This window comes from Adiantum capillus-veneris, chromosome 11, assembly GCF_014529385.1.
Source record: "Adiantum capillus-veneris isolate H3 chromosome 11, ASM1452938v2, whole genome shotgun sequence".
NCBI lineage: Eukaryota > Viridiplantae > Streptophyta > Polypodiopsida > Polypodiales > Pteridaceae > Adiantum > Adiantum capillus-veneris.
In genome coordinates this window covers 82,966,054-82,979,306 of record NC_140941.1, presented here as the reverse complement: position 1 = coordinate 82,979,306, position 13,253 = coordinate 82,966,054, and the positions used below count along the sequence as shown (strand labels likewise).

The following is a 13,253-nucleotide window of genomic DNA, read 5'->3' as shown; positions in this document are numbered from 1 at the left end:
TGCCTGACCAAATAGGCTACGAATTATTCTTTGGAATTGTAGTTTTGTGCTTACCATAATATATATATTTTGTCTAGTGATTGGGATTAATTGTGTGTACAAATCCTCTTGGTTCATAGCAAGATAACTACACTTACATCAAAAGAAAAATTATAGTCTATGAGAGGTAGTATGATGGGATCCCATGATAAAAGTATTTCATTGAGCCTTTCTGGGCCAAAGAGAAACACTATAAATTGTTGAAAGTGTATTTTACGGCTAATCCCTACGTTAATTCTAATAGATCGTACAGAGTGAAAGCGATAGAAATTATCATCATGTGGATTATTCATCTAGGATAGTATGTGAGAAATGTAGATATGAGAGAAGTGAAGAGATGAGAAGTTTCCCTCCCAAGCCCTATTCTTTCCCGTAGGCAATAAGGATACTACGCGGAGAGATGTACCTGTAGCAAAGAGAACCTAAAATTTGTAGAGAGGATGAATTACTAAGAATGAGAGAGATAGGTTTGGTTAAGGAGATGAGATTAGATACATATATATATATATATATATATATATATATATGTTGGATTAGAGATGAAAAAGAAAACAAGAAAATATCAATGTAGAACACATCTTACTTGGCAAACCCTTCGGCACCATTATTGATGGAGAGAGAAGAAGAGGGGAGAACTCCACTTTGATTGATACGCCAAGTGCAAGACCTTCTTTGATTAGAGTTGATCTTCCAAGGTTAGCTTGTTGCAAGAATGGATAGTCTTCCTTTAGGAGAAAGTGTAGGCTTAGGCTTATGTTAATGACTAAGTACAATTTAGCATTACTACTCACTCCCTCAAGAATTCCTCTCATCAATGGCTTGAATACTTGAGTTTTTTTTCAAGGAAGAAGAGGTCCTCTTTTATAGGTGAAGGGAACCCCCAAGGGTTTACACAAGAAGACATGAGCTAGTGTGAACATAAATTGGAAAAGTTGGAAATGAGCTATCCTTGCATGATATAGGCAGACGGGGGTCCAGTGTTTTGATCATATCTCCTCAACCGTGGCTCCAAATAAAAAAGTAAAACTATGGGCAGAAACTTCAGCTCATTACCTACGACTTCCTTTTTATATGCATTTTCCAATTCGGATTGGAACCTTGTGTTAAAAAATTATCAAAATAGGGTCCATTTCTAGCAGCAAAAGTCTTCCTGTGGTCCCCTTAGCCTAAACTTTCATTTGATTCCAAAGGACACCTCATGCCATATGAAAGCATGACATTGCTCCTTGACAAAGCTTTGTAATCATGCTTACAATAATGCATTAAGATAAGTGTATCTTTGAAATCATGCCACCTAGTGTCCCACTAGGATTTGATTCCCTCCTAGTAGCTATTTAGAAAGAAATATAAGAACAATATGAAAAATACATAGAATATATATATATTGGAGTTTACCCTAGATATAGGATCTACCTAAGGTGTGAGATGATAATGAGATAGTAGAAATAAAGAATCAATGCTTTTTGCCCCAAGTTGAAGAGGCGGAGCTATTGACGTTTTTCCCATAGTATTTTCTAATGGTAAAGTAAGAATAGGTTACCCTTGAGAAAAATAATAGGATGAGATACTTAAATATGCATATGTACATTATACAAAATATAACTATGTATCTAAAAAGTTACAAGATAACTCTTGTAGCATGCATTCCCACTATATACGTGTCACAGCACGACAGCGCGAGCTTATTAGGAAATGCAAAAGAGCAGCAGAGACTTTGGGGTCGGGAGAATTGACAAGGTATTTCCAAAAATATGCTTCTGATTGGTCCCATGGTTGTCTAAGGTGAGAGGCATCTCTCTGAACCCTTTATGGATAGAAAGATCAATAACAAAGGCATCCAACGTCTGGACCAACTATGGGATTATATCAACAACAACCGGGTGGAAAGGAACATACCAGATGATTCTTAAGTAAAAGCTACATGGGACTGAAGGACTGCTTATCAACAGAGCCCTAGCATGGGTAGAGAGTTGGTGCCTACCTAGTTGTGAGTTGGAGGTGGAGTGGAAAGCATGGCGACAGCCTAAGGATAGGCACTTCTTTAAGCCTCAAACCAAAGAAGTATACCACACATTATGGCTTTGATGGATTGGTCCTCTCTACTGAACAAACAATGGGACATGAAGTGGCCAAAATCAAGATGGGAGAAAGTCACCAAGAACATATGGTGCCCACAATGGCCCCTCAATATGAAGGTGTTTCTATGGAAGGTACTGTGGGGAGCATTGCCGACTTGGGTAAAGGCTCTTACTAGGGGAATTGTTTGAGCACATAGTTTGAAAGTCAAACTAAGACACATTGAAGATACATCTAGTTCTCAATAGAAGTGGTTCCTTAGTACGTTTCCAGTCACTATATTAGACACTCCTTGATTAGTTTTACTCAGTTAGATCATGTGAGACCTAAATTTTATATGTAAGATAGGGGTATGATATTTTTCTTCGTTGAATGTTGTATAAACGTAGCAAGGCGGGTCATATTTTCTAATATGAGTCGTATATAGGGGTTTTATCAAAGCTGTTCACTCGCAGGTGGCGTCCCGTTTTGTATATAGAGTGAATCCCTTGGGTCATAGATAAGGACCCTATGCTAGTCACGGGGTGGCCTCCCTATCAGTCGTGCAAGAGAAGCCACCGAGGAGAGAGAGGCCACCCCATGACGTTTAAGAGTTGTCATGGCTCGACACGAGCATCAAAAATGTAAATTTTTGTGGTTGTTAATATAATTCACTCACAATTGTGAGTTTTGAAAAAAAAAAAGTAAAATTATTTTACTTGCCATTGAGGGTTTTGAAAATAAAGAAGGAAAAGGGTGTGTTATAGCCATGATGAATTCACATATGAGACAATTTTGTTTTGTTTCCCAATATTTACTCCAAGAGAGAGAGTCATATTGTAGGAATCAATTATACATACAAAAGACTCATGATCAGGATGAGCCATGGAGGCCTAGGTGTCCAAAAAGAATTACTAAGAGTTCCATGGGCTGGCAGCCACCCCATAAGATGAAACAACATAATCAGTGTGGGGAATCGTTGATACACATCAAAACGGGATTGAAACTAAATAGAATTGGTGAGCAGGATGCATCTCAAGTATTTGTTTAAGAAGTGGTCATATTTTAAGGATGCATCTAAACCAGATAGATAGGATATTAAAGCAATAGTTTGTCCAAAGGAGTTAGCTTGATTGGTTGAGCACTCGATCGCCATGATCCGGATCATGGGTTTGAGTGCGGCCAAGCAACCCTGGTAACGCTCACGGACATGTTTGTCGTTTTGCACGAAGTTTGTGCGATTTGTCAAAAAAAAAAGATATTGAAGCAACAATTTGGATTCGTATTTTTACCGTATTTGTGTATTAATAAGCGTATTGCTATAAGGCAATATACATGCATTTAGTGAGAAAAAGGTGACTTGTGTTGATGCAACATATTTAGATATAGGGCAAAGAGGGACCATTAAAGATCAACGGAGTTTAATAGCTATACTAAGTTAGTATCAGATTAATGTTGTTGGTTCGGGGAGAGAGAGAGAGAGAGAGAGAGAGAGAGAGAGAGAGAGAGAGAGAGGAGAGAAATTTTAATGTGAAAGGAACAATCCCAAGAGTCTTTTGGGGGGGAGGGGGGGGGGGGGGGGGGGGGGGGGGCGAGCGCACAAGAAGTTTTGGAGAGATTCTCACATCAATTCCCACATTATGACTTACCTCAACGTCATGAGCTTCTGTGAGGGAGGCACGGCATATCTAGCTAGGTCCGATTGGGGGTAGGGGACCGCCGGCTCGGTGGGGGGGCCGGTGGTCCCCTGCCCCCAATCATACCTAGCTAGGTATGCGGTGCCTCCCAAGAAGTAGCTCATGATGTTATGCATTGTATGAAAAACACTGAAAAAGGCTCCCTTTTCCTACATGAGAAAATTTCTAAATCTTGTTTTTTGGGTGGGTGAGTGGTTTAAAGGAACAATCCCAGGAGCCTTGGAGAGAGAGAGAGAGAGGAATTTCTCACGGAGATAACATAGATATCGTTGAATAACAACTTGAAAGTACAATCTGATGCTTTATTTCAAAGTAGTAACCCGTTTTCTTCTTCCATGAAGGCGACAATCATGGGGCTTTATTATCAAACTTCTTGATTATTGTTATTGTATCAGACTTTTTTATATATTTGGGGAATTAAGTTGCATCTTTTAAGCTTGGCTCCGATGCTCTCAGCCTACAAAGACAGTGAAGACAATAGAAAGTAAGTATGCGGACTCCAAAACACATTTAAACTCTCTCATCTCTGTCTCTCATACACACACGTACTTACCATGCTAGTTGCAAGTCGCAGTGGTGGCGAGGTTGCAGGCTTGGGGGAGCGAGAGTGCCCTGTTGCGGTCTAGGTTAGGGATGGAGGGCCCACTGAGGACTTGGCACATGCAGCTGATGTCCACATTTTGCAAGGAGGTACAACAGGCAGTGGAGGGCTGGGAGGGGGCATTGGCGGAAGCAAGGACATAGGGGGCGCATGAGCTCAATTGCCCCATGATGCCAACACTGCAGGTACTGGAGGGGGTGGTCCCTTGGGCCTCGCTTGCCTGGATGTCGAAAGTGGCAAGGCCCACCACGCAGGTGGCCACCACCAACCACGCCATCATACCTACACAGCTCTTCATGATTGTTTTTTTTGGGCGACTACTACAGCTCTTCTAATTCCCTTACGCTTTTGCGCGACTGCTACCGCTCTTCTAATTCCCTTACGCTTTTTCACGACGTCTGAATACTCTCTTTCCATTTGTGGGCTTTATATAGGCTCATCCCTCTCACGCAAAGGTGGTGGTGAGCCATGCTCTGTTGGCCGCTGACCCACGCCCTTGTGCACCCATGCACTTGCTCTTCGCAAGTATATTAATTAATTGCTACATGCAAAGAGAGGGCCATATATTACATCACAAAGAGTTTGACATTTTTCCAAGTGGGTATGTCGTACCCATTTTGAAAAATCTCTTTGGTTAGAATCTTCAGGAGATGCCCTTTGGCATAAAAGTAAAAAGTGAAGGGTGCTAACAAAAAAGGCGCAGGCAGCCGTGGCGAGGTAGCACCGTAGGAGGATGGGGCTCGCATCGAGCTAGATGACAAGGGTGACACAGGAGGACAGTCTCGTGCAGAGCTCGACAACGGTGACGCAGGTCCACGAGGCAGGGAGCGCATGGTCGTGTACCTTTTTTAATGACAAGAATGATTAACGCCGTTCGCGTAGAGCATGCCTTTGCCTAAGTGGTCTAGCCCAACAGTGGGCAAGATAATACTTGAGGCTGATTTAGTTCGAATCCCCATCCCATCCTTCGATTTTGAGGCTTGAATTGCAAGGTAAATTGTAAGGCAAGCGGGTTGGCTCAGTGGAATCTACGACGATTCTGTGCAATATATTAACGAAGCTACAAGTATGTACGACCAAGTGGTAAAGGAGCTATTTTTTCTAGGTGAACCTCGGCGGATTTACCGTTCAATACCTTCTATATAACGTATGTTTGTAGGGTATTAAAAGAACCTCTCAAGTTGAATATGTGAGAACGAATCAAATGATTCCTTATTTTAAGATTTTTTTTCAAAATTGAATATAAAAACCCTTTATTTTAATGTATCTTTGTTAAATTGCCTAAATTTTTATGCATTTTAAAATCTCTCCTTTCGAACTCACGTAATACATTAACATGATTACATAGTGCACCCCAGCAGAGCTAAACATCATGATCTACTCCTCGAGAGGGACCACATGCTTAGATAGGTGCAGGTTGGGGCAATGGAGTGTCGGTCTCCACCTATGCTTGTAGTAGATCATTATAATGTGAGGATTAGAGTGGAAATTTGTCTAATACTTGTTGTGCATGTGTGCAGTGTGAATCCCTCCTAGTGCAACAATACTAAGACACTTGGGCGACCTCCTCATTGAGTTTGTTGGATGGCCATCCAAGGAGTTGTCACATTGTTATATGTTCTCAACCTTGGCCACTCACTTCAACATGTGGCAAGCATTGACCACATGGTAGTGAGTTTATACTTTGTGCTAAGCTGTAGCATGCAAGACAAGTGTTCACCAAAAATAGAGATTCATTGTATTTTTAATTTGCTAAAGTTACAAGATCTTGGACGGATTCAAAGCTTTCAGCTAGAAGATGACTGAAAAAAAGAGATCAAATTTTAATGTAAATACTTGCAAATGCTGCAAATTTTGACGTGAAAATTGAAACAGTTTTAAGTGTGCCCTTATCTTCTCCGAAATGTTTTTGGCAAGCCTTTTTAAGACCAAAAGCGTTTGTTGGACCGCTACTGCACAACCTGCTTTTTGAAGTTGGTCACACCCAGAGAATGTAGTGAAATCACAATTCATGAAGCCCAAAAAATTGTCTTTCACCAGGAATGCATGCCCATCGTCTCAATATAGTTGCCTTGTGCCCACATCGGTGTGACACCCACCTAAGAGCTTCGAGGACTCTCAAATTCTTCTTAATAATTATTGCATGTTTTGATTATTCTTGTTGAGTAAGAGCAAAATGGCAGTCAATGATGGTAAAAAAAAAACTTCTTGTTGATTGAGTGTTAAAAGAAAGGCACCAAGTAGGAGGCACACACTCTCTAATTACACCATTTAATCATTAAGCCACTCTAACTTTTTGACCTTGTTGTCCCATTTGAGATAATGTTACGCTACGATAGGTGCGGAAAGATTTGGAGAATGAGATTGATGTCAGTATGTCCCTCTAATCTTTTTTCCATTTCTTTTTATGGGAATCTAAGCAGATGCTCGTGGGAGCGTTGTGGAGAGAAAAGAGTGGTATGGCACGTGGAGGGGCTCTCTCTCTCTCTCTCTCTCTCTCTCTTCTTGTCTTTCTTCTTCTTCTCTCTCTGTTCGCATGCAGAGTCTGCCTCGCTCTGTGTCTTATGCACTTCATGTCCTGCTACTGTGCTTCATGTCATGTGTTTCCAAGAAGAGGTGGCCAATGAGGGATGACGATGGATGTAGATGAACGCAGACCGGAGGGGAGCTTAGTAACATGGGTGGGTGTGAGCAGAACAAGGCGGGAAGTGAGCGATGGAGATGGAGGCGAGAATGGACGAGAGCTGAGTGAACGAGGGTCCAGACCTTGCATGGAAACAAGGACCGAGGACTTAGGGACTTTGATCTTTGGAAGTTTTGAGAGAGGACTTTCTCGTATAATTAATTGATGAATCGAAAGTAGACCTACTATGCTTTCAAAATTTCTCTTCAAGTGCAACATGCAAATTACCAGAATCTGAGTGCGGTGACAATCTCAGATCCCTTTAGATACAATTCACAGATTCACTGCTAGATGATGTAGCAGGACATGAAATGTATTCTTTCATTGATGGGTTTTTTGAATACTAATAAAATAAAGAAAAGACTACAAACTAAGGAATGGGATGTGTTCATCTTTGAGGTCATGTTTTAGACTGAAGAGTGCATAGGTAACATTTTACAGAGCAGTATCGACAATATCTGACCTATTACTAATCAATTTCACGTGCATCTTTGTGGATAACTTCACAATGTTTGGCAAAAAGGAAAAGCATCTATGCCACCCTCGACAATGTTTTGAGAAGTGTAGAAAAGCTCAATTATTCCTCAATGTTCTAAATGTGTTTTTTGTGTTAAGAGTGATATGTTACTTGGGCACATTGTCTTTGTAAAGGGTATTGATATTGACCATAGAAAATTTGAAGTGATCGTGATGGGTAAAATGCCAAAGTCTCTAAAACATTTGCTAAAGTCTCTAGGCATGACTGAGAGCTACGATATCTTGTCAATATTGCAACACCATCACATGATCAAATGTTGGAAAAGTTTCAATGGGATGGAAAATTTGATAAGGCTTTTTGATGTTTAAAGCTTGTCCTTTGTAATGCTCCAATTGTTCAACCTCCATAGTGGGAGTTGTCATTCCGTGTGTTTGTTGATGCTTCAGATGTTGCAATCGACACAATAATGATGCAAGCTAGTGTGGAGAAATGGTATTGATCAGTTTAATATCTTAGACTTCATTTGAGCCTAGCAGAGAGGAGCTACTCAATGCCACAAAGGGAAGTTGTAGGGATGAATGCAACTAATAAATTTAGGCCTTATCTACTCAGTAACAAGTTTTTGTTTCATGTGGATCACTCAGCATTAATGTACTTGGTTGAAAAGAAAAACGTGCATGGTAAATTTGCCCGACGGATATTGATCCTTACCAAGATTGAGTTTATAATAGTTCACACACTAAGCAACATGTTGCTACCAACTATTTACTGCGACTTGACCCTAGAGATTTATCAAAGGGAGTACAAGGAGTTGATGTTGAGAAATATCTGCTAGATGTATACTTCTTTATAGTCACAATGCATTGGAATGATTGGCATTAGGAAATGTTCACTTGCAAATAGTTCTCCACAAGAAATTCAAAAAAGATCGGCGAAAGAGGATGGTATTCCAGGTCGCTATTTTGAGGTTATTGCCAAACAACTCTACTATCATAAAATCTAATATCTAACCAACCCAAATGATTTTTCTCATATTAAATTAATCATTTAATGTGGGAGAATAAACACAAACAAGGGTTAGAATATAGACATGTGCTTATGGATCTATCTCAACACGAAGCGAAGGTTAAAGGGGTCCAAATGAGAGAGGGTTTGTCAAAGAGAAAGGCTACCTAGTGGAGCTTAAAGACCTTGAGGTTAGCTTCATTAAAGACCTCCAATGGTTAGTATTAAAAGTCCTTTGACCTAGGCAAGCTAGGGCTGTGCTTGAGGTGGGAGCTTGGCCCAAGCTTAAGCTGCTTGTCATGCTTGCTGACTAAGGTGCTTGACATGCTTGTTGTGCTTTCTGACCAAGGTGATTATTGTGCTTGATGATTAAGGTGCTTGAGGTGCTTATTGTGCTTGATGATTAAGGTGCTTGAGGTGCTTGTCTTGCTTGAGGTGCTAGGGCTCAACTTGAGGTGGGAACCTTCTCCAAGCTTGATAGGGTTGTTCTTGAGGAGGGAACCTTCTCTAAACATGAGGGGCTCAAGGTGTTCCAAAAGTCAACAAGGATATCTACAAGGAGGGAGTGACCCCTACAAGTAGGTGCATGAGAAAGAACACACACAGACACTCTCACACAAGTCATGCTTGGTCTAAATAAGCAACAAGTCACACTCTCACACAAGTCACACACACACACACTCTCACACAAGTCATGGTTGGTCTAAATAAGTAACAAGGACACTTGTCAAGTTCCTCTTCATGTTGGCTCATAGTGTGCCTAAAGCCTATTGATTGGCCACTCAAGGGGTCCGATGATAGTTTAACTAATTTATAAAATTGTTTATGTCATAACAATCAATATCTAATTCTCCTAAATGATTTTCTCATATTAAACTGATCATTTAATGTGGGGAAGTGCCAGGGGAGAAAAGGCTAGAATATTGGTTAAGCTAGCAGACCGGCCACAATAGGGATCCAAAGGAGGGAAAATAGGGATCCAAAGGGGGGTCCATCTGCAAAAGAGCCATGTGCAACAATGGGCTAAAAAGACCCTAAGGTTCAGCCCATTAAGACTTCCAAAATGCTAAGGTTCCAAAATTCAAAGGTTGTGTCCAAAGGGTTAAAGCTTAGGGGGAATTGGATGCTTTGTGTGCTCTCCAAAAGTCAACACACATCCCTACACATGAGGGGGTGATCCTTAAAGGTAGGGGATGAGGGAGAAAGTCACACACACATACACAGGCTCCCTTTACACAAAGGAAATTAGGGACACATGTCATCTCCCTAGCCCAGATGCCCACAAGGTGTGCCCAATTCCTACTGGATGGCCTTGGAGGTGGACCAATGAGAATTAAGCTAGATTAAATATAGTTTAATTCATTTAAAAACATTTAATAAAAGAACCAATGAAAATTAAGTCTCGTGGATGATTATTGGACAGCCGGAGAAGGGGTCCAATAGGAATTGAGCAGCCCAATGGGCTACTTAATTCCTATTGGTCAGAATGGGGAAAGTTCCAATGGGGATTTAATTCATTAAAATCAATTAAGTTAAATTGAATAAGCTCTCACAAAAGGTAAAAGGGAGACACATGTCAGAAGGCTATCACTATGCTGCTTAATAGCTATTGGCTGAGCTTGGCATTGTCCAATAGGGAGCCTGCAAGAGCAAATAGCAAGGGGGCTCGCCCAAGAGAGAGAGGGGGCTGATTTTTGCAAGGCATTATCACACACACACTCACACCATCTCATGTGTGAAGAGAGAGAAGACTATCTCTTCCCAAGCTTTAATGGAGAGCTCATTACCTACTCCAAGCTTGTGAGATAGAAGCCTACATCAACACACTCTTGGCATGTGAATGCAAATCCAACCAAGAGCCAAGCTTCAATGCATGCTCATCTCCTCTACCAAGCTAATTACTAAGCTAAGCTAATTACTATGTCAACTCCCAAAGGCCACGTACCATATCGGCGGTAGTACACCATCCTATGGTGGCCTCTCGAATCAATTTCCAAATGAGAGCTAAAAGAAATAATAAGCCCCCGGAAAACAAGGGTTCCAATGAGCCTAAGGGAAAGGACAATGTCCAAAAGTCTCCTAAGGCCAACTCCAACAAAGCTAAAGAGAAGGGAGTTTACAAAGGTAAGAACAAACTCTCTCCTGAAGAGCTTGAGCGTTATCGCAAGGATAACCGGTGTTTCAAGTGCGGCGAACAAGGGCATGCGTACCGCGCTTGTCCCCAAAAGAATAACCGCCAAGATCCTCCTAGAGCTTCTTTGGTTGAAATCCAAGAGGAGGAGACTCACCGAACTCACCACAAAGGATCTCCTCTATGCCATGCTTGGGGAAAGGTAAGAGAACATGATGCTTTTATTCTCTTTGACCGTGGTTCTACTCACAATTTTATATCTATAGAGTTAGCCACCAAGCTAGGCATACAATCCTATGGGATGGGAGATGTCCTACCCGCAGACAGTGCCTTCAAGGGGCAAGAAGCTTCAGTCACTCCCTTAATCGGGAAATTGAGGCTTCATGTCCAACGTTATGTGGACAAAGAGGACTTCTTTATCTCTCCTCTCAAACATGAGGATGTAATCCTAGGGGTACCATGGTTTGACCGCCTGGCTGCCGATGTTAAATTTCCTGAAAGGAGAATCTCCTTTAAGTTCAGGGAAAAAGACATGTATATAGATGCTAAGGAAATGGGTAACACTATCCCCATTGTACATACACCAGCTTTCGACAAGTCAATAAAGAGCTCTATTTCCGTGTACATGATTTTTGTTAAAGATTCTCAGAATGAACCTAATGCTTTAGCAAAAGAAAATAAAAGCAACCAAAAGGAATTAGAGTTATCCAATTTTCTCAAGGGGTTTCAAGATGTTTTTATTGACGACATCCCTTGTGAGCTACCTCCTAAACGAGGTAATGATGACCATGCAATTGAACTTCTTCCAGGAAGTTCACTGTCTAACAAACCTCCTTATAGAGTTTCTCAAGCTCAACAAGAGGAGATTATGCGGCAAGTGCATGAGTTAGTTGAGAAGGGTATGGTTAGGCCAAGCTCATCTCCATTTTGCTCACCTGTGCTACTAGTGCAAAAGAAAGACGTCACATATCGTATGTGTGTCGACTATAGAGCACTAAATAGGATCACTATCAAGAATAGGTTTCCCGTTCCATGGGTAGAAGACCTATTTGATAAGCTACAAGGATCGACCTACATGAGTAGGATTGACCTAAAAGGTGGCTATCATCAAATAAGGATAGTTGATCAAGACATTGTAAAGACCGCATTTCGCACCACATTTGGTCTTTACGAATACATTGTCATGCCTTTTGGCTTGACCAATGCACCAGCTACATTCAACCGCTTGATGGAGAAGGTGTTCATGTAACATTTAATGGCCTAGAATCTTATTTGTAGCGGAAATTAGCATGAACATAGTGGGCATTTCATTAGAATAGATTCCTAATGATAATTACAAGAGTGCTTGGGTGGAGAGAGCAACAAAAAGCATAACACCTAGTTAGATAGCATCGACAATACTTTCAAAAGAGAGAGCAATTAAACTATTGACAACAGTTGAGGACCGGATTTGCATGGAGCCGGTCCCCCCTCCAAAAGGCTTTGTATTATGGTTTCTCCCATCAAGAGAGACATTGTACAATACAATTCTTTGTGTTCCTTCAAGACTAGCTAGTGCAATGAAGATGGAAGCTTCATACACCAAGCAAAACACTTAATCAAACACAACTTGAATTATCCCCGTTCTCAGACCCAAGACCTCACACACCTTCGAAGATGGTGAGAGCTAGTAGGGTATGAGAGTAGATTGAGAGGAAAAAGAAGTATCTTACGAGAAAGAAGTACATCTCCTCACATAATCACTCATATTAGCATAGCTTAGCTTAGTAATTAGCTTGGTAGAGAAGATGAGCATGCATTGAAGCTTGGCTCTTGGTTGGATTTGCATCCACATGCCAAGAGAGTGTTGATGTAGGCTTCTATCTCACAAGCTTGGAGTAGGTGATGAGCTCTCCATTAAAGCTTGGGAGGAGATAGAGTGTTTTTCCTTCACACATGGTCAAGTGTGAGAGTGTGAGAGTGAATGCCCAGCAAAAATCAGCCCCCCCTCTCTCTTGGGCGAGCCCTAGCTGCTAAGTTAGGCTGGCTTTTTCCTCATTGGACCTCCCCAGGTCAAGCCAATAGGAATTAAGCAGCATAAGTGATAGCCTTCTGACATGTGTCCCCCTTTCCCCTTTTGTGAGAGCTTTAGATAATTAAATAATTAAACTAAACTCTCATTGGACCCCTTTGCCTCCTGGCCAATAGGAATCAGGCAAGCCATGGGGCTTCTGAATGCTCATTGGACCCCTTGGGAGACTGCCCAATAGTCTTCTAGGACACTTAATTCTTATTGGTTTCTTTTATTAAATGTTTTTAAATTAATTAAACTAGATTTACTCTAGCTTAATTCTCATTGGTCCACTTCAAGGGTCTTCCAATAGGAATTGGGCACACCTTGTGGGCATCTGGCCTAGGGAGCTGACATTTGTCCCTCATTCCCTTTGTGTAAAGGGAGCCTGTGTGTATGTGTGTGGTTTTCTCTCTCATCCCCTAGCTTTGGGGCTCGCCCCCTCCCATGTAGGGATGCAGAAAGACTTTTTGGGCACACACACTAAGCATCCAATTTTCCCTAAGGTTGACCT

General features: G+C 41.4%; 1 long non-coding RNA gene across 1 annotated transcript; it reads right to left on the bottom strand.

Annotated features, from left to right (window-relative positions):
- Positions 1-4,033: 4,033 nt before the first annotated feature.
- LOC147447554 (uncharacterized) lies at positions 4,034-4,874 on the bottom strand. Its single transcript, XR_015189628.1, has 2 exons — positions 4,345-4,874; positions 4,034-4,248 (listed from the first exon to the last, which is right to left on the bottom strand). It is a non-coding gene; the product is annotated as an uncharacterized LOC147447554 (long non-coding RNA).
- Between the last annotated feature and the right edge of the window lie 8,379 nt (positions 4,875-13,253).